A 21,000-nucleotide genomic window follows, 5' to 3' on the forward strand; every position below is an offset into this window, starting at 1 on the left:
TCCAAATCGCTGTTCGCGGACCTGGGAAAAGTGCGGAAAAAAAGGTTGTGGGGGGGAATAGGGAGCGGAACGTGGAAAAGCCAAAAAAGGAAAACTTGCCAACCACAAAGCACTTAAACTTTCTAAGGGGAGGTATTTCCTCTTTACTTTTTCGGGGAATCCCCTCCGCCCGCCGCAGTTGCAGTGCAGAAAGAAGCGTTGAAGCAGCAGCAGCAAACTCGAAGGGCTCCCAGGTGCAACAGTCAACCCAAATGCCACCCAAACCCCCTCCCCGTTGGGAGGTGGCCTTGGCCAAAGCAAACCGCGAAAATCAATTGAAAAACTCGCCGTGAAAAGCAGGGGGGAAATGGAGGGGGGTCGGGGTCGGGGGCGGGGAAAACACTAAAACAGGAGCAGGAGCAACTGTTTGCCTTGTTGGCGGCGGCATCAAAAAGCGCGTAGCGGCGCAAAATGAAAACAGTTTGTCGACACGGTAGGTTCAGGTCAGAGCGAGCCAGGTAGCTGGCGACAGAGGGAGAAGGCATGAAGGTATGAAGAAGTTTTTATTTCCAACCAGGGGGTTTTCCACACAAAGTCAATGCAGACAAGTTCCATGACCTTACAAACGCAGCGAGTTCAAATGGGGAGAACGGCAAAAAGGGCTGCGGAAAAGGGGGGGAAAATGGAAAAACGTGGCTTTCGCAGGAGGTCTCCTACGAGCTTTTCCCCGAGGAGCTTTGTCAACGTAATAAACACAAAACTGGCTCAAGATTTTTGCGCGTCCGCCCATTAAAATCATTGACATTTAAACGTGTTTTCATTTTGTTTTTTTTTAGCCCGACTGTTTTTGCTGTCACACTTTTGCAACATTTTTTTAAAAGCGGACTTGAAGCACTCTTTCCTACGATTTTGCGCTTTGATGTTCGGCTGCTTTTGTTGCTTTGTGAAAGTTTTAGCAGAATGCAAATTGTTTGTGCATGTGGCCCATCATTAAATGCTTTTTTGCATAGTTTTTTTGCTTTATTTTTTAGCCCCTGCTTAACCACTGTGAGTCCTCTGACTTTACAATTAAGCTTTAATTAAGTGGACGCCGCCTGACTGCTGAGTATGCATCTATCTCATTTTCCGCTGCCCTCTCCCTCTGGAGACTTCATTTGGGTCCCTTGATGGATTGTAGCAAATGCATAACTAACAGATCCTCGGAGATCGGCCAAATCCGGTGGGCACTTTACGCAAAACGATTTGCAAATGTCAAACAGTTCCTGCATATTTTCGACAACCACCCTTAACCCCTAGGAAGTGCAGAAGGGAGGGGTGGTGTCCTTTCGAGGGGTTGATTTCGCCGTTTAGGGTTCTCTATTATTGAATATTTCTTGTCCTTGTCGTTTTTTTTTGTCGTTGTCCTTGTTTGTGCTAAACTCTTACTGCGGACTAAATGACACCGCAGAAAGCGAGTGGAACAGCCAAAAGGACAAAGTCCGAGGGGTGGCATTGCACTGCAACAATTTTTATATATTTGAAACAGTTGTTATACATTTTAGTGATTTTTAAAAAGCATTCAAGCTTAGTCCATGTGGCACACTGATCCTAAAATATAACCTTTAACAAATCTTTTTTTCTCTGTGCAAAATGCGAGAGTTGCCGGCGAAACAAAAACATGGAAATAAAATTAAATTTCCGATTTTAGCCCCGTTTCCTTCGCCCTCGCAAATTTTGCTAATAACAAGACAAAAGTGCAGCTGCAGCGGCAAGGGGTTGGGGTAGGGTGCTTCGGGGGGTGTGAACTGTCGGCTGGCTGACTAAATACAAAAGAGTGTCAAGTGTCTTCCCTGCCAAAAGGCAAAAAACATGCAAGTCCTGCATGTGCGGGTGGTTGTCCTGTTGGCAGATTTTATTTTCCATTTCAAATTTTGCAGCATGAGCAAGCGTTTTTATTTTGACAGTTGTTGCCACTCCCCTGCCTTTAGCATACTTTTGGGGGAGAAGAAAACAATTAAAAACGAATTGCCTTGCATTCCAGTTCCCGTTCCCGTTCCCATTCCCATTTCCACTTCCATTTCCGTTTCCCCTACGACAATGAATACAAAAAGGGAATTTTGTGGGGACAAATTAAATATCCCAAGGAATACAAAAAAAAGATATAATTTTTGTTGCTTCAGGATGTGGCACATTTATAAAATAACATTTTTTCTGGCCGAAAGAAAGGAGTGGAGAGGTTTTATGATGCAACTTTAACGCATCATAAAACAGCGGCGTAAGAGGAACTATAAAAATGTTCATGGCTTTTCCACCAAACGAGGTGTTACAAAGATATATTGAGTACTGGGCAATGATAATGAGCTTTGGGGAAAATATGAAATAAGGAAGTCATTGTGCAGCAAGCATATTAAATTTGTATGCGAAGACTTTGAAATAAAAGTTAACCGTCAATTTCCAATTAGTTTTGAGCATTTTATTCACTCCACTCAAACCATTTGGTATTCCTATTTGCATTGGCCATAAAACCAAGTTGCCTTTCGCCGCTATTGAGTTTCAATTTTTCATATAACGAACCTGCGTTCCCGAGACATTTATTTTATTGCCATTTGTTGGTTTTCAGCTGTCCAAAAGGAAAATACTGTTATTGCCATTTATCTACGATTTACATTTATGGTCATATTTGATAATCGACCGTTTTATGGCTAATACCGGCGATGGCATTTTTACACACCGATTTTGTAATAAAAGTAATTGAATCATAAATGCAGTTCGGCCACTAAAAAATAAATATGCTGATGCTCGTTGATGGAAAGCTAATTGAAACACCAGGGAAAGCCAGGAATAGCTGGCTTTACGACTGTCGTCGCGTTGTCTGTGGTGGCTGTTTTATTTTTACGGCAATTAAAGGGAACCGCAGTAAAAAATAACCAGCCAACTGCCGGCGACATTGACACACAAAAAAGAAGAAGCGGGAAAAACTATTACGGTAAGAGTTTTCCCGGCTGTTGTGACACATGCAATAAAAACGATTTTTATGGTCATTTGAAAGCGTCAAGAGGGCAAGAAGACCCCAAAAGCACACACACAAAAACACACACACACACACACACACACACACACACACTCTCATGTGTATGAACATTCAGGCATGAATGATGCATGTTATGTCTGAAGTTCTAGGTTGACAATTTAGCATGTCTCTGGTTGTACTGCTCCTCATGGGGGCCAAACTTGCTCCCCATCTCGGCGTACAAACATTTTTAGTGCCCTTTGTTGTCGACTAACAACCACGTGCTGCCGTCTCCCTTGCACACCCACACAAACACACACAGGGGTATTAATTAATGTCAGTGTGGAAATTAAGTGAAATATATCTGCAACATGCTCCCGGAAAATGCGAGGATGTTCCGCAGCAGCGATGCTTGTTGTGTGACAAAATGCCGCTGACATGGATAATTAATGGTGAGCTACGAGGTGGGGAGTTGAGGATACATCGGTGACATGGGGCTGGGGATCGTGGTCGCGTGTGTGACCCCCACCTGCGGAAGGTGCCTAATTGCTGGGCTGGGTCAGAGTGAGTGCAGTGGATGTGCCACAGCAGCGGTTTTAATTAAGTACTAAGCTCATCTTGCTTCAAATAATAGTTTACTCACGAAAGTAAGACCCTTTTGCATGGGGAATCGGAGGGCAAATGTTATTGATTTATGTGCATGGGGATAATAAAGAGAGCAAATCAATAATCAAGCATTTCTCGATGGAAAAGTAGGGGCAGCATAATTTACGATTTGTTTGCTTTGACCGAATTTTCGCAATTAATTCACAGACATTAGTTTAATTTATTTACGAGTCGCCAACGCGAATTGGCAACATACTCGATGGGTAGCCATTAATTTATGCAATTTAATGCAAGGCAAACAACGCTTCTCATGGCTCATAAATTGCCATTTTTAGAGCTGCGGCCTGCCAAAAAGGATTTTTATTTATTTGTTTCGCCCAGGCACTTTTGCAGTAGTTTCAACGCTTTTTGACTTTGAATCCAGTGTGTTGTGTGTGGGCAATTTGACGTCTCGATGTCTGGTTTCCATTTCAATGCTATAAATTTGTCGCCGCTCTCGTTCTATTTTCATGGTTCCCTGCGCTGCTCTTTCGATATTACGCATACGCCTCGGGTGCCCCGCTATCCTGGTGGGTGGCTCCTCCTCCGGCCGGCATTGATTTTTATGTTTGTTTGTCGCCGCTGCCTCCCCATATTCCTTGGCTTCTTGCTTTTGGCTTGCTTTGTATTACATGTATATGTTTTTTGCCTTTTTCCCGTATTTTTCTGTATTTTCCTCTCGTATTTAATGGCATTTCTAGCTTGGTTTATTTTGTTGGCATGCGTGCGCGACCCGACGCCCAGCGATAAACACGCGGCAGCCACCGTCGCCGGTTTGCCTGCCTTCCATTTTCCCCGTTTTCCCGTTTTACCCATTTTCTCCGTTTTCCGATCACCCCTTCTCCCCAGTTGGCTATGTGTCTGTGGCATGCGTTTAAGTTTTCAGTTAATGGCTTTTAATGGCATTGCTGCTGCGTTTGCTTTTCTTGGCTCTCTTGTAAAAATGTTAAATAAATAACAAAATCAATTAGTTGCGTAAATTTCGTGTGTCCAAATCGAACAAAATGAGTTCGAGCAATAGATGAAAGATTTCAATGGAAAGCCATAAAAAATACCCAATTCCCCTTTTGGCGCAAAAGAGTCATAGCAGCGGAGAAATTTGTGCTGAAACACACCTTTAATTTTAATAAAAACGACATTTCTAAATCCCGCGCACAGATAAACCATTCAAATAAATAATAATAAACACATCGATTTATAGTCCGCACATTTGTCAGGCCACCGAGTATCGTTTAGAAATCTGATTAATTTATCAACTTACATATAGGCGAAAGACATTCTATAAATATCAAACCGACCACAAACATCGGTTGCCCCGCTCCGACACATATTTCCAAATATTTTCCAACTAATTTAGCACCCTCTTCAAGCCATAAAGTTGCAGTCCAATTCCGAATCGAATGGAAATGCATAAACCAATGCGAGACCACAAATTACCAAATTCAATCTACGCATACATGGCATATACGAGTATACTTAGTGTATATGGATGTGGATGTGGATGAAAATCTGAAATGCGAGGCACATGTCCCAGGCAGGCGTCTTCCCCCGGGCTCTTGGCTTTTGGATTTCAGCCTTCGGCTAGGGGAATTTCAATGAGGCATCTCGCATCTCGGCGACTTCGGCAGCTCTGGGTCTTGTTTATAATTTATGGCGCTGTGGCTAATGGCCAAATTGCCCATAACAATAATTTGCATGCAAGCGCTTCCAACTTTGACTAATTTCTTTTGGCCAGGCACACGGAAATCTTATCGATGCACAGGCTGCTGCTCGGCCAGCCATATATCACTTCGTATCAATATCAATATCGGTCAAAGGAAGTAGTGAGAGCGATCGGAAAACTCGAAATACAATTTACAACAATTGCTTAATTGAAACGCCAGGGCCACTGGCCACTGTAGAATTTAAATTTATGAAAGCATCAGGCCCCAAATCGAACGAAATCATAAATAAATCGCGGGCTTATCAGCGTTTTTTGTTTGTGGCACTTTGTGGCATTTCAAAGGGAAAATGCCGCCACCCTAAAAAGTTCGAAAGTGGACAGCACATGACTCTTGATACGGATCCGAATTCCGATTTCTAGCTGATAGATGAACTTTGTACTGCGCGTATCAACCGCAGCTGTCATTCAGCTTTCATATTCTGAAACTCAAATATTCGGGAATATTTCAGGAGTCAGTCAGGTCAAGTTTTCCTCGATAAGCGCATATTAATATACTACATTGAATACTTCGTGCAACTTTATGTTGATTTTCATGTACTGAACGCGGTATGGAGAATAAGCCTACGCAAAGTTGTTCGCATAATTTGTGGATTTGATTGACAGACAAACAACTTACATAGGTATCAGACTGCCATATAAATAGAACCCAGCACTGAAGAAAAGGTGTGCTATGACTTGTGTTCCGACTTCACATTCAAGAATCCTTCATTCTATATGCATTAGTACTAGTTTTTTTTTTCCAGTGCAGCACCGGTAGGTAGCAGCGAAGTTTCCCCATTAGCATTTTCATGCCACATATGGCTCGCAAATGTAGGAACAACAGCGAGGCAACTCGACTCAACTTGACTGAACTCCATCCCGATACCGATTCAGATTCAGATTCCTATTCCGACTCAAAGCCAGACAATGGGCCTGCGGGACGTGCGACAGGGCCTAGAACTACTCCTACTTCCCCCAGAGTTTTATACGAGTTTTTCGTAGGCGTAACATGTGTGGCATAAACAAAGAAGCGAAGCGGACGGAAAATATCAACCGATATTCGCATGTACATGCCAGTATGCAAACGGCCGAGGAAGGCGTGAAACTGTTGATAGTCTATTGCACTTTTTCCTTCGTTCTGTTCGTGTTATTCTTTTTTATGGCCATGCAATAAAAATATTTACGACGCCAAAGCGCCAAATATGTAGGGAAATTGTTCGAGCCGCCGGAGGGTTAATAAAATGTTGCACTTGTAACAAGAAATTGAAGTTGCAAAGCGGTTACAATTGGCCGGGGGAATATGTTTGCGTTTTATTTTAAACGCAGATGGAAAACGATTTCGTGAGCAGATAAAACTGAAAAACTGATACGAAATTTAGAAATAAAGCCTTGTGATGGGCTTTGTTTCACTAGGGGACTGTAGCTTTAAATGAAAGTTTAAGGTCTCGAACAAGTGTAGTTGAATTGAGTTTTTCGCTATTCAATATACTCCCTTTAACGCTTTAATTTCCCTCTGGTCGCAGTTCAGGGAAATCAAATGAGCTGAACAACACAAATAATGTAAATGAGCAGCATTTTTTGGGGGGAATTCGCTACAGAGGAAGTGGGATCCAATGAACTCTTGGTATGCTGCAGATGCAGATGCAACTGCATTCTGAATTCCCGATTCTGCATTCTCCATTCTCCATTCTGCACTCGGCATCTCGACAGTCGCTTTCAAAATAGCTCGGCCCACATGATTTCCCCGCCCAGCTCTGGCAGTTTTTCCACGATTTTCCACCCAACTCCCACTGCAAAGTACAGCCGGCTGGCTGCAATCAACGCACTTGTTCCTGTTTTTCTTTCTTCTCGAGGAAACGCTGCTGCCGCTGCTGCAGTTGCTGCTGTTGATTCCCTGTTATTGTTGTAAACTATTTATGCATTTCGAAGTTTATTTGAAACACGAACAGCAACACAGGAATTCCCTGCATGGCATTTCAAATGCTGTTCGAGATTCCTATTTCTATTCCCATTCCCATTCCTATTCCAATTCCCACTTCTCGACTTCAGCTTCTGTGGATCTTTGTACAGCTCCAGCTTTTGCTGCTGCTGTTTGTTGATTTTATGAACTGTTTTTCTTGCTTCACTTGCTCTCAGTTGGGTGCCCTCCGGCCACATATGGTCACCTTAATTTTCCACGGGGACGGGCGGGGTTTTGTTGCATCAAATAATTTATGCCTTTTTCCCTGGGCTCTTGGTTTATTTTTCCAAGCGCATTTCAACAGCCCGAGCAATCAGCGCGTGTTTTTCGGGCAGGAAACAGCACGAAGGGATGTCGAATGAGCTGGGCTGATGTGCCACTCCAGTCCGCTCCAGCCTCCTCCACTCAACGGGTGGTTCCACTGTGGCCCTGCCCTCCACCTCGCGGCGCGTGATCCGCCTTAGGTGGATGCCCACTGTTGTTTACACTGACGCCATTGCCGACGTGCCATAAAAGTTGAGTTCAATCGAATTGAATCAGGGGCAATTGTGGGACCGAAAGGTGCAAACTGATTTGGGCAAATGATTCGGTTTAACCAAGTTCGAGTTGCCGTCAAATTCAGTTATATACTCGTATGTATATATAGATTTAGTTTTCTTTTGGATGGTACCGTTTTCATTATTAATTGAATCTTGGATAACAGAGGCACCCATTCTATAAATGATTAATCTTTCCTGTATCACTAGTGCAACGCATACGCATTCCTATTATTCCCTAACCCATAAATATCATAACAATTTCTGTATCCAATACCCAACCAACTGAAACCCATCCCTAGGCAGATCCCTCACTGCACTGGCATTTCTAATGAACTCGGCCTATGGCTACACGGAATATATACACATTTCAGCAACGAGCTGGCACCGAGAATATGAAAATATCTTTAGAACATTGATTGACTGCTCGACATGATCGACGTGATCATCGCGAGGGAGTAGTTGGTGGGGAAAACCTGGGAAGAGGGGCTAGGAATATCGCTGCCTGCCGTCTACAATTATAATTCAATTAACCGAGTAATTCCATCTTTCTCTGGCGAGTTGAGCGCCACATGCTGCGAAGGGAGACGTTGCATGTTTGGCATATTAAATTAGTTATTTGTAAGCTTAAGCAAACGCGTTGTAAACAAAAAATACAGAAGATCGAGCGAACGGATTGAGAATGATGATGTGTCATTGCAGTGTGTTTGCCCATCTGGCCGAATCAATGTTTGTATTTATGGAAATATTCTCATGTTTTAATTACGAGAACATTTCGAAATGTCTCGCATAACAAATGAGCCCTGAACAAACGAAAATAAGACAACAGTGTCTGGAGAAAAAACCACTCCATATCAACAAAAAGCTTCGACAGTTGGCCAGACAAGTTGTGACGACGAAAGAGACGGCTGCAGGGCGGCCGAAAGAGACGGCGAGAAGCCAACTAGACTGAAAGGCTTGCCAGGATATTTTGCATTAAAGCAGCCAAAGGAAATATGAGAGAATGATGGATAGGCAAAGCTGGCAGCCAGATGATGATGAAGGCTGTGCAGGGAGAGAAGGAGTCGAGCTGAAGAACTTGGCAACTCAACTGCCGGCAAAAGCAGAAAGAAGTCAACAGCTCGTTAACGTTAAAGTGGCAAAAGATATGCCTGCCCCAAGATTCAGATGCAGCTCTCTCTTTCCCGCTCTCTCAACCATGTTCCCATATTCCCGCTCAAAAGGGTGAGCCAACAATGGGGCAACAAGTCGCGTCTGAAGATGCATCGCCCACGGCAGCCGAAACCAGAAAACCAGGCTCAAACGAAAGAATAGTCGTACACAGGGGAAAAATTCTTCTAGTCTCTGATGATGAATTTAAGAACTTCCAATCAAAGAGTAGTCATTACAAATGTCGAATGATTCTTCTGAAGAAGTATGTAGCAAATGTGTTTTTTGCCAATACATCGTGAAATGACCTAGTTACTAGTTACTTTCTCTCTGTGCACCAGGAGATGGCTCGTTTTGAAGAGCAAAATTGGCGTTGAAAAGTAACTGCCGACAACCGCAGACGAAGAGGATGTTTATGATGTTGGATGCCGACTACCAGTGGGTTCCTGCTCCTTGGCTCCTTGGCTCCTCGGCTCCTTGGTCAATTGCACTGGCCGGGTCACAAATAGAGGGCCCTGGCATTTTGCTCTCCATTGTGCGGCAAACTAAGCGCAATGAAGTAGCCAAGAGGCAAAGTGTTTGGCGGGGGAAAGGTCAAGTTTTCTGGCCTCTTATTTATATTTCTCTGTCTAGCTGATGCCTTCTCCTATGCAAAATAGTAGGGAGATCCAAATTACAGGGAAGGAGGGTCTTCACCTTCTAAGCCAAGCTAATACTTTGCCCAGAATTGTCAAATTAAAAAGACGAAGCCTATACAAACAACCCTTATATACAATTTAAAACTACTTTTAAGTTGTAAGCCATTTTTCAATAATTTCTCTACTTACCATTTTTTCCATTCCGTTGCTTTAGCTGCTTTCTGGTTGATTTTCTGGTTCATTCGATTCCGCCCAGCTGGAATGAGATGCAAAAAGAGGTACGATGAGTTATCTGATTACTGATGATTTTAGATGCAGCTATAAAGCTTTAGCTTGGCGACTTTCATAAAGCAAAATCCCCGCGCGGAGACTTGGAGCATCGCCGAATGTTGCTAATCGTAAAAAAAACGGTCATAAAAAAAGTATATAAAAGTGTATAAATCTGGTATAATTAGAAAATATTAAAGGCCGAATAACTTAATTATGCAATAAGCATAAAAACGGGCTTATGCCAGAAAGTCTGCTGGAAAAAATGTAAATTGGCGACATAATTTACAAGCTGGCCGAAGAGCCAAGGAAAGAGTTGCCACAATTTGCGGTCTGAGTTATGTTCTGGGTGCCCGGGCAAATATTAATATTTGGACAATAAATTTGTGGGCGGCTAAGGAACAATTGCAGTTGTCTCTGCGGCAGCACTTCAAAAGCAGGGAAGCCACGAAAGAAAAACAGAGGGAAAGCAGCAGCTCCCAAAGAGCAAACAGGAAAAGCCGACGGAATAAGGGAATAAGGGGGAAAAGCGTGGGTGGGGCGGAAAATGGAAAATGGCCGGGGGCCTTATCCCTGGGCCTAGCCGAAAGTGGACTACTTTAATCACGCCACGGGATTAAGGGGCCAGACACTCGCCGGATGATGAAGAAGTTGCGTGTGTGCCAATGGAGGAGGCAGCCACTCGCTTACAATTTAATTAACTTTTTTCACTCCCTCCATCCTTTTTTATTTCTTATTAAAGAGCGCGCCTTGTTGTTATTTGCTTTAACGGCACTCTTTGTACATATATTTATGTGTATGTATAATGCAAGTTTAATCAGCCTGTGACAAATAAAATGCCGCAGAAGAGGTTGCCCCCGTATCTGTATCTGTATCTGTACTTTGTATCTGTATCTGTATCTGAAGCTGAAACCGAAAGTGCGAGTGTGGGAGTGCCGCGAAAGATTTGCCTAACCAAACCGAGCCAAGAGAACTGAGATAAGTCGGAGGAGCAACAATGTCGAGTATTTGTGGGCCCACCATTCGCCGCCTTTGATTTACCACCTCCGCCGCACAATTTGCCAGGTGTAATCTCCGCTGTAACCAATTGCAGATAAAGTTAAGCAAACGACAACAAAATGACAATTTTTTAATTATGAACGTCTGCCTCTGGCTTTTGCGTTCTTTGTTTTCCTCTGGCTTGCCTAATTGAGATATGACTGGAGATCATGGCGAAATGTGGGTAAGAGATGTCGTTTTTCTTTTGAAGTTAATTATTTTTTGGTTGTCTGGGGTATTACCTATATTAGAAATGGGCTGTTTCACAATTAGTAGGTTCTCAAGGTAAACTAGAAAACTATCTAAGATTGTTTTAAGAAATATTTATTCACTTATTGATTCTTGTCTCTTTGCCAAAGGTTGTTTAGCATATACGAAAAACTAGGCAAAATATTCCTTCTAAGTAACCCAAAATGCAATTTTTTTAAGAAAAGACGAAGAACTTAGAGTAATAATTCATTGAGCTCAGAAGAATGTTTATGACACTTCCAAAAGTTATTTGATGCGCAGTTGTTAATTTAAAATTCTTTGTAAAACCAGCTTGTCATTATAAATCTTATGCTTAAGAAATCTGAGAAATTATTCGTTATTCAATTCCAAGGCCTGAACAAATCCACTTCCAAGAAAAGCTCAATTTGAATGTGGTTTCAAAGTTAAAAATCTGCGACACACAAAATCTCTGAAATTCAACTAACATAAAAGAACAACATGCTGAGGGAAAATAAAGAAGATACAAGTTTCAAGACTGGTTTCAAACGCTTTTCAGTCTCTGACTAATTAACTGGGAAAGATTCTGGGCGAAGAAATTGGAATTTGTAGGCCAATTAATTAGGCGCATAATTTATGGCAAAATATTCCCACTGTCCCGATCTTTCTTTCTCTCCGGCGAATGTCAACTTGATGATCAATAAAAACAAAGCAGGCAGTCACTGGGAGGGGCAGAACGTATCAGTTTCGAAAATGTTTAATTTATGACATTGCAAAAAGCAGAAAACAAATTTATGAGCGGGCATTTAAATGCCCAACACGACGCCGAGCCACGACAATGAATATGTATTGTGTGGAGTATCGTTTTTTGAAAATTGAAATTCCAATGAATCTCAAGGAGCAGCACCCTTCCCTCCGACCCGAGAAAAGCAAATATCGCCATCGTCATCGCGTCGCAGGAAACAACAGTCAGTCGCAGGCGCAGACCTTAAACAAACAGAAATTAATTATGTTTCGATGCGAGAGCCCAAAAAGATACTCAAGTGCAGAGAGAGAAAATGGTTTGTACAAAGACTCATCAAAGGTTTTGCAAGGTGAACTAGAAGCTGGCTTCCTAAACAAGGATTGTGACAATATATTTTTGATTTTCATATAAACAATTTGACTCATTTATGTTATAGTTCGAAGTTGTAAATATAATAATAATAATTAGAAAATAAGTATTTTTTAACACCGTTCTTTAGTCCTAACTTTTCCAAGTGTAAATTTAAGAGAGGTGGAGCAAAAAGAAGATACTGAGATACAGGAGAACCTGCCTGCTGAAAATAAAATTATTTTGTTCAGAGTTCTGTTTATAAGAAAAATATGTTTTTGTTTGCTTTAACGCGAGCCGAGCGCTTCCTTTCCATTCCCATTTGGAATGAAGATGGAGGTGGACTGAGAGCGAACATGTGCGTAGATGTAGATGCATCCCAGAGATGCGTATCTGTGGGATACAACATGCAACAGAAACCTATGTTCGTACTTCTATTTTTGGTACTATTTCAATTAATTTGCTGCCTCTAAACAAAGTTGCTAGTGAAGAGGAGACAGGACGGGAAATTTATGAGTAATATTGCATGCTCGATTGCAGCCGCAGATTTTTTCCTGCCTTTTAATTAGCCTGACATTTATTTCGTGCCGGACTTCTTCGTCGCCGTCTGTCTGCGGTTTTTTAGGGTTAACAGCGCGTAGATTGATATCTTCAAGTTCATTAGAGTTGCAAGTCGCTTTAATTGGAAATATGCACAGCGGGCTGAGGAAAACGCTCCGTTCGTCGTGCAACACTTGGGTGAGAATTAATGATGCCTGCCCATCGCGCCCTTCCTTCCTCGGATCTCGATCTGAATTCTGTTTAAACTTGTGCATTTTATACACTTAACTCAACTCGGGACTGCTCTGCTCCTTTGCTTTCCTTTCCTCTCCTTTTCCCATTCGTTTTATTTTTATTTTTTGTGGTTTCTGTGCCCCTTTGCTTTGCATCCTCCTCGACTGGCTCTGTTTATCTTTGGGCTTTTGTTAACTGATTTCAAGGGAAGCTCCAGCAGCAGCCGCCCTCCTACAGGGTCGATTTAATTAACTGCTTTCTATATAAGGCATATTAAATAAGTTTCATTGGGCTTGTTTTCGTTTGATTCTTTGGGGGAATGAGTGATCAAAAGGATGTGATGGGGAAACTTTCTAAGAAGACCAGCAAATCTTAGCCAATCTAAGGAATCCATTTGGTCTGCGTTAATGAACTTGTGAGTCACTTCGATTAAAACGCATTTCATATGTTTCGTTTTCTAGTATAAGAATTTAATGCATCAAGAAATTGATTTAGATCTATTATGGGCTCAATTAAATATTCAATTTTGCTGAGACTTTAAGTAGGCATTTAACATAACTATATCATTTTGGAAATGGAAATCTTACATTCGTGACACTCGATCCCTTGTTAAAATACATTTTTATAGACCCCAACGATAATTTCCATTTGGATAGTTTCCACTTGTTGAGGCCTGTTCCCTGTCTCCATCCAATTTTTCCAACACCTACACTCGCCCGCATGTCTTGTTAATTTTCATTTTAAATAGGAATTTTCATTTTAGATCTGTGTTTCTTCGTTGTTCGTGTTGTTTGGGAACTATTTGTTCCTAGGGATTGGGGAATGGGGACTCTCCACTGTCGACTGGCTCGAATAACAAACAAAATTAACACCTAGTCGCTACATTTCCAGCTAAAACCCACACACGGCAGCTGGAAAATATCCCCACACGTCCCGTCATAAGTCAGGGCTCTAACAAGGTGTCGTCTTGCTAAATGAATTAGACTCAAAGCGAATCTGATGCCCGACGAAGGAAAAATGCCATAAATATGGTATGTGGCTATACGTATGATTCTTATTCTCCCACACTCGCGAGTGTGCCATTGGATTTATAACCGACACTTCGGTTTTCGGTTTTGTTCGTATAAAATGCAAATTGCTTCAAGCAGGCGCTAGCTCAATATTTGCATTGCCAATTAGCATATTAAAAATATCTCCCCCCAATGAAATAGTCGGGGCAAACATGTTTTTATCGTTTTTTCATGTGGGCTCTGTTTGCCCAAGCTCGAAATAAATTCTAGTTAAAATTGCCCAACGAACGGTGTCGATTTTGTTTGTACGTATTTTCGGTTTTCGGTTTTCGGTGGTCTGTGCTAACCTCTCGAGTAAAGTTTGAAATTTAGGTAGGTACGTACACGTATACGTATCTATGAGTTGAATTCAGTTCGGTGTGTGTGCGTAAGTATCTGTGTGCAGTCTGCCTTGTGTTCTTCTATTACCGTAATTTTCTACTTGATTTCTGACGCTCATAAATCATCATCAGTTCTCCCTAAGATAGCGTCGTCGTGGTCGTCGTCGTTTGCCTTTGTCATTTCTCATTTCTCATTGTTATTGTTGCTTAGGTAGTCGTCGATTTTAGAGTGTGTTGCTGTTGATTTTTATGGAATTTATCTCCCCAACAACACCGCAAAGCACATTTAGCGACACAGTTAGCAAGCACCCAGTCTGAACAGCCCGAAACTCAAGCCAGGCAACAAGTTTCAACTTTTGTTTGATGTATCTGCCAGATACGAAAGGTGAAAAATTGATAGCTTGCTCGCCTGTCTAACCAAACTATGCATAATAAATGTTTTTCGTAAACAATCGAAAAAACGCAAGCAAAAAGCGAACGAAGAGCCATAAATTTATTGAAAAATTTATAAAAGATAAATTGGTCGGGAGTCTGCATGTATTATTTAGTTTTTAGCTGCCTTCAATGTTGGCAAACCTTTAAGATATGCCAAGATAAACAAATAAATAAGTAAACTGCCATTAAAAGGCAATTTCAGCTTGATTGTTGGCCAAAGACAAATAGTTTGTTGGCATGCGAAAATAATACAAAAAAAAAGTCCAAGATCTAAAGAAACCGAAAGATGATCCTCTTTTGTCTTTCAAGCTTTTCTGTGATTTTTGGTGATTTTTCATTTAAAAACAAATAATCGTTTTTCGGCTGGGGAGGCGTTTGTATTGGCTAATTGCCGGGCCAATTCCAACGAGCCATGAGCTGTTTTCTGCGGCGAGTGTGTGCCCCATGGGTTCAGCTCATAAATAATCAAAACCTAATAGCCGGCAAACAAAATATTCAAAACAAACACACACCAAAAACACGGGGTCCAATGAAAGCGCCGTAGAAACCAACCGAATAAAAGAGAAAGAAAAAAATTATGATCCGTGGCAATCATGTCAAATTGATTTCGGTTTTCCTCCGCTAACCACAACGGGCAGGGGCCAAAAATTGGAAAAAAGAACCGGGCAAAGAGAGAGCCTGAAGCCTAATGATATGACTGAATGGGGAAAATTGAAGGAGCTGCAAAATAAATCAAACAAAACAAGGCAAAACAAAACCAGAGGGCACTTGGGAAAAAAATTGATGACGAACAGAGATACTCAATGATCTTATTTGAAAGGCGTGCAGTCTAAAAATTCAATCAGTTCCAGTTAAGGAGAATATAAATGTTATATATTTTCAAGTCTTAATGTCTAATGTATAGTTAACATTTCTCTCTGTGCAGCGAAACAAGGAAGAAGGCAACACATTCTGGCCCGCAGTTTGATGAATTGCAGCACGGGGCCTGAGTTGACTGGGCCAGTTTGATGAACGACTCGAGACCTGCTTTTTGGCCCGATCCGAGCCATGTCAAGTCCCGTCTTCTGCAGGGCCTCGAAAATTAATCAATATGTTGGTGTTATTTAAACAAGCCGTGTGTACAGAGAGAAAATGAGGGCCAGATCCAGTGCAACGGAGGGGGAAATGGTTTTATAATTACGAGGGCCGTTGCTCAGGTTGTCCGTAAATTATCGGTTGCCCATTGGAGGAGTTGCCCGGGCCTCAACATGATTAGACTCCGACAGAGGATACCCGCAATGAGACAATTGTGGGTTTTATAATTATAACGAGATCGGTAAATGATCACGGGAACGCATAATGCCGATGCCCGCGGACAAATTGCCAGCGGCATCGGAGGTGGAACAGGCAAAAGGTGGACCTGAAAGCCACATGTGGCAGCTGATGATTGCGGTCTCAATAAATTGAGTATGATATGACAACATTGGTCCCACATTGTTGAGCCTAAACTATAATTATGTGTATCCATTTGCTCATTGTACTGTATCATGTGTTTGAGTATTGCCTATTTAAATTTTGAGTATCCACAAATGTATTAGATCTTTTTTGAATTATTAGAATGACGACCATATCTCCGCCTTTAAATCAACTTTAAGATCAAGCACCTGTTGGTCTGCTACCACCATTAATCCCAGAACATTTGCAAATAGTTTCGATGCCACTTCCCCATCGGTTGGCCATAAACCTTCGAAGCATCCGACATTAGTATGCACATTAGCGCCTAAGCTGACAGCTCCATCACTGCTGATCAGCGAAAAACGGTTACCAGGATACGAAACTGACAAACCCGTCGCGAGTGACAAGTCAACTGACGTCTCCCTGCTGAATTGAGTGACTGACTTGAGTGACTGACTGGCCGAGTGTCAATGCGCCTGTCGATCAGCTTTTTGCAGCAGCGGATTGCTAAAAAAACGAGATAATCCTCTCCCAGTCACAACTAAGCCAAAGAAGAGGCCCCAAAAAATCATAAAAAACCGTCAGGCACCACGAAAATGAAAAGACTTTGACAAGTGGAAAGAGTCAACTTGAAATTTATAGCCAAGCCCACTGGAGGAGACAAAAAGCAGCGAGCAACAAAAACCAAACAAAACATAATTTATGGCCGACTTTCGGGATTCTCGGATCGGCGGGACCAGCGGGACCAGCGGGAACAGGTAGCCAGGACCGTTTGTAAAATGATCACCTGTTTGAGGCACAGAGTGGAGGAGGGAAGACTCCGAGAACGAGACAACCAGACATGCCGGAAAGCCGCGGGAGGTCAACGGGCACAGTGGTCAAGGAAATATTGAGCAATGAATGCAAAAGAAAATAAGACCTAGAGTTATTACAAAATGCTCATGCACTCTTTTAGCCGCTTAAAAATAATATAAACAATATAATCACGAATTGGTACAATAGCATCGGTCAAAAAATGCCAGTGCGTCAGGTGAGTAATTACTTAGGTTTTCATTCCGTTCACAGATCAGTAAACAGGACGCTCTGGCACCACTGTGCCCAGTCAACAGGCAACACTCGGCAGTTGCGACCAGCAGAGAGGAGCAACCGGCCAAACAGAAAATCAGCACGGCCTGGCATTTGAGTGTCGCCCCAGCAGGCGGCCGAAAGTCGTTTGCTGTGTGACAAAGCGCAATTTTTCGAATTGCGAAAGTGCGGGCTGCCCCGTTTCTCCCGGAGAAACCGAGAACTGAGAACTGAGAACCGGGAATCGGGGAATCTGGGATTGGGAATTGGGCATTGGGCATTGGGCACAAGGAGCACCACATGATGTCCCTGTGCCTCGGTCTCGGTATGTAAATTGATATTTTTAGCAGGCTCTGGCGGGCAGTTGGGGCAACACCTTTGCCTTTATAAGAGGGTCTAACCTTGGGAGCGTCTGTTGTTAACTGAAGAATTAATGAAATCATTTCTGGCCCCAACGATCCGAGTCCTCCGCCAGTCGCTTCATGCGAAATCCAATGGCAGAGCTATAAAAATGAAATAAAATATTTAACGACACATTGGAAACCTGTAGACGAAGGTGTCGCGTTACGCATAATTTATGACCGCAGAGAAACATAATTTTCCACACACAGACGCAAGAAAGCCGGCAGAGAAAGAAGCAGGCAGGAGTGCAAGACAGGGGAAAACTATAACTATCTAGGGGATCTGGGATCTCGAACACGAAGCGATCGACATGCAATGGCTTATCTTGATCACAGATTAAGCCGAGTACCAGAGACATACTGCTCGTACATACTGCAGCTTTTCCAGGTAGAGTCAGCAGAGCCAGCACCTGCAATCAGCGGCTCTTTCACTCCCCCACCTTCCTTTTACTGATTTTCCAGCTCTATCGATGGCATGGCAGTATTTCTGGTAGTCGCTGCCGCGGCAGCCGAAACTTTGACAACAAATAATGAAATAATGTAGACACACACACGCATTCCAGACACCAAACCCACTTTCCCCCCTTCCCGCGCGGGAGATAAGATTTCGGTTTGGTTCGGCTGGCAGTGGTAGTGTTCCATTCATTCGACGGCAATATTGATTCGATTGAAATAAACGAAAACTGTCGAAAAAAGAACGTAGCAGCCGCAATTTCTGTTGTTGAGTAAACAAAACGCCCGTCGAACAGAAAGTCGGCAGAGATAAGGTGGCTGATCGAATAAACGTTACCGGTAAAAATAACCATGTGTAACTGTTGTTGGGGTTAAACATTCAGTGAGCTTTTGACCCTCCGGACTTGTATTATTTGAAATGGATCAACTACACAGTTCCCACAGAGATTTATAGGGCCTTAGGACTGCTCAATCTTATTTGGAAGCACCCTATTGAGAATACCTTTTATTTGGTAGGTATAAAGCTGCTTTAGAAGCGGATTAAGAATTGCAGGCTTATTATACTGTTTTGCTGGGAAGATTCAATGTATTGAAACGCAATTCTCCGAAATATCCATATGGAAGAGAAAGGCTTAAAATGCATTCGATCTGAGGAAAAAATAATTTTCTCAAAGTGTTATATCCATTCGGCCGAGTTGTTCATTTCCCCAGAGTTTTCTCCCCCTTTCGGAGATCGGTTTCCCGCCCCGAACTCGACTGGCTGGCATATCCCATTATACGGATCTCCCGCAACTGATCTTTGACTCGCAGTGTAATGGAAATCCGCGGCCCCTCCGCCCTCGTAGATGATATTTACCTGGGGAGCTGGTCCAACTTTCCGCTGTTAATCCCGAAAACTCTTTGGTGGTAATTAAAAACCGCCGTGCGTCTGTCAAAGTTAATCCAATTTCACGTCTGCTTACATCAAACACTCACACTGGTGCACGAACACCTGGAGATGCAGGCACACACGGATATCACAGCAAGTATCTGACGGATACACAGATGTACATAAAAATACGTGCGCCGGTTCTCATAGAAACTTTTTGCCACTGCAAGTAATTTCTACTTTATTTTCGGACAGATTTTTTAATTAATATTTCATGTAGCGCCAAATGTTGTCGCTATCTTTCCGGTGTTACGGTGTGGGATGTGTGTTTTCCAACAGATATATTTAAAGGTGAGCCCCGAAAATCCAATTTCAGTTGACGCTTGTCGATCAGCGATCACAGATCGGAATGGCAACAATAACAACGAACAGCAAATCTTGTTTCTTTATAACAATTTTCAACACACATTCTCACATGGCACGGCCACAATTTGTATTTTCATAACTCGTTTTCTGTATTTTCTGTCGCTTTTTCGAGGACGCCACTTGGTGGCAGTTTGAAGAAACTTCTTTTATTCACGAATGCCTTCGATTGATTGTCACTGCTTTCGATTTGCGCACAAAAGAGAGGTGTTTGTATACAAATTAATACGTTTTCTTCATTGATTAATTGCCGTTTCAACACTGCAATTGTGGCTCGCGAGTCTTATTTTGATTTGATTCGAGCGACAGTCTTCCGTCCGCACAACCGAGCACTCCGATCGTCGAAAGAGAACTGAGCCCAACTGAGTGTCAGAGCTCGCTCGCTGGTATACATTGTGGGGGAGGGCAAGAGTGATTGCGACTGCGAGAGAGAGAGAGTAAGCGGGAGAGAGCTCTCTAGCATGCGATAAATGCAGCAAAATAATGTTTTGTTTACGGTTTGCTTTCTTTCTGTTTGCCTTGCCCTGCATTTCTTTACTTTTTTGCACAAACCAAATAAATACGGGAAGGAACTCATGTTTTAATGGAGCATTTGCTGTTACATTAGCTTTCCTAAGGTGATTTTACAGCCGCTGTAAATTGGTTTTTATGAAGGTGATTTCCTGTTGAGTATTTTATACGATTATCAGGAAAGAGGCCATATTTTTGATTTTATATTTTGAATTATTTGTAGCTCTTCTTTCTACAATTCACTTCTTTAGGATGTATCTTTCAAACAGAATGTTTTACTTTCTGTATATAATATTATTTACTCTTACTTGAGTATGTCCTTTCCGAGTTTCGTTAGCTTCGCCTATTGTTTTCCTTTTTTAACCCACTTGCGTTTTCCCAACCCCCGTGGAAATATAGTCCACTCTCTCCGGGTGACAAATCTCTGACTGGATTGACAGCCACGCTTCCTCTCGCTGCTGTTCGTCCTTCTCTTTTACCCCCTCTCCCCACCCCTCGCCAAACATTGCTCTTCCTCTTTCGCTGCACATGTGCTGCGTTTCGCATGCCAACCTTCCACTTCCAGCCCCCCGCCCTTCGGCCCCTTTTCCACCCAGTTCTTCAGACGCATCTGTTGTTGTCTGGCATATTTTCAGGTTTCTCACTCACTCTCTCTTTCTGCGTCTTCCTCTCCCTGATTTTTCCAGTGCACGCTGCTGAAAATTCAGCAAGTTCTTTGACTTTCTTCGGCGGTGGTGGGAATACAGGGTGCTCAACTCCCCCTTCCCCCCCTCGAGAAAAAGTCAGCAACACCGACAGCCAGGCTTTAATTGCAATTCCTTCCTGTTTGTGTGCTCACCTTGCTAATGAGCGCACGTTCCAAACACACGCTCTCAGTTCCGAAGTCTCTCTCCCGGCTTACCGCTCTTTCTCTTTCGCACAATGTTCTCCCGGCTCGGCTTCAATCTCTCACGACCGGTTTTCTGGTTTTTATCTGCTAAGGGTCTTGTTAAAAGTAATTCGTAACACGTTGTTACCAGATAACGCCGTCAGCCCACGAGCTCC

The 21,000-nt window shown here is 42.6% G+C and overlaps 1 protein-coding gene across 1 annotated transcript in view; it reads right to left on the bottom strand.

Moving 5' to 3' along the window:
• Positions 1–19,836, bottom strand: part of LOC6545252 (frizzled-2) — a 28,299-nt gene extending 8,463 nt beyond the window's left edge. The window contains exons 1-2 of the mRNA XM_001973273.3: positions 19,012–19,836; positions 9,788–9,854 (exon numbers count right to left, since the gene is read on the bottom strand). The gene's annotated coding sequence lies outside the window, so the exon portion shown is untranslated. The remainder of the gene's footprint in view (positions 1–9,787; positions 9,855–19,011) is intronic.
• Between the last annotated feature and the right edge of the window lie 1,164 nt (positions 19,837–21,000).

This window comes from Drosophila erecta, unplaced genomic scaffold, assembly GCF_003286155.1.
Source record: "Drosophila erecta strain 14021-0224.00,06,07 unplaced genomic scaffold, DereRS2 tig00000021-arrow-pilon, whole genome shotgun sequence".
NCBI classification, from domain to species: domain Eukaryota; kingdom Metazoa; phylum Arthropoda; class Insecta; order Diptera; family Drosophilidae; genus Drosophila; species Drosophila erecta.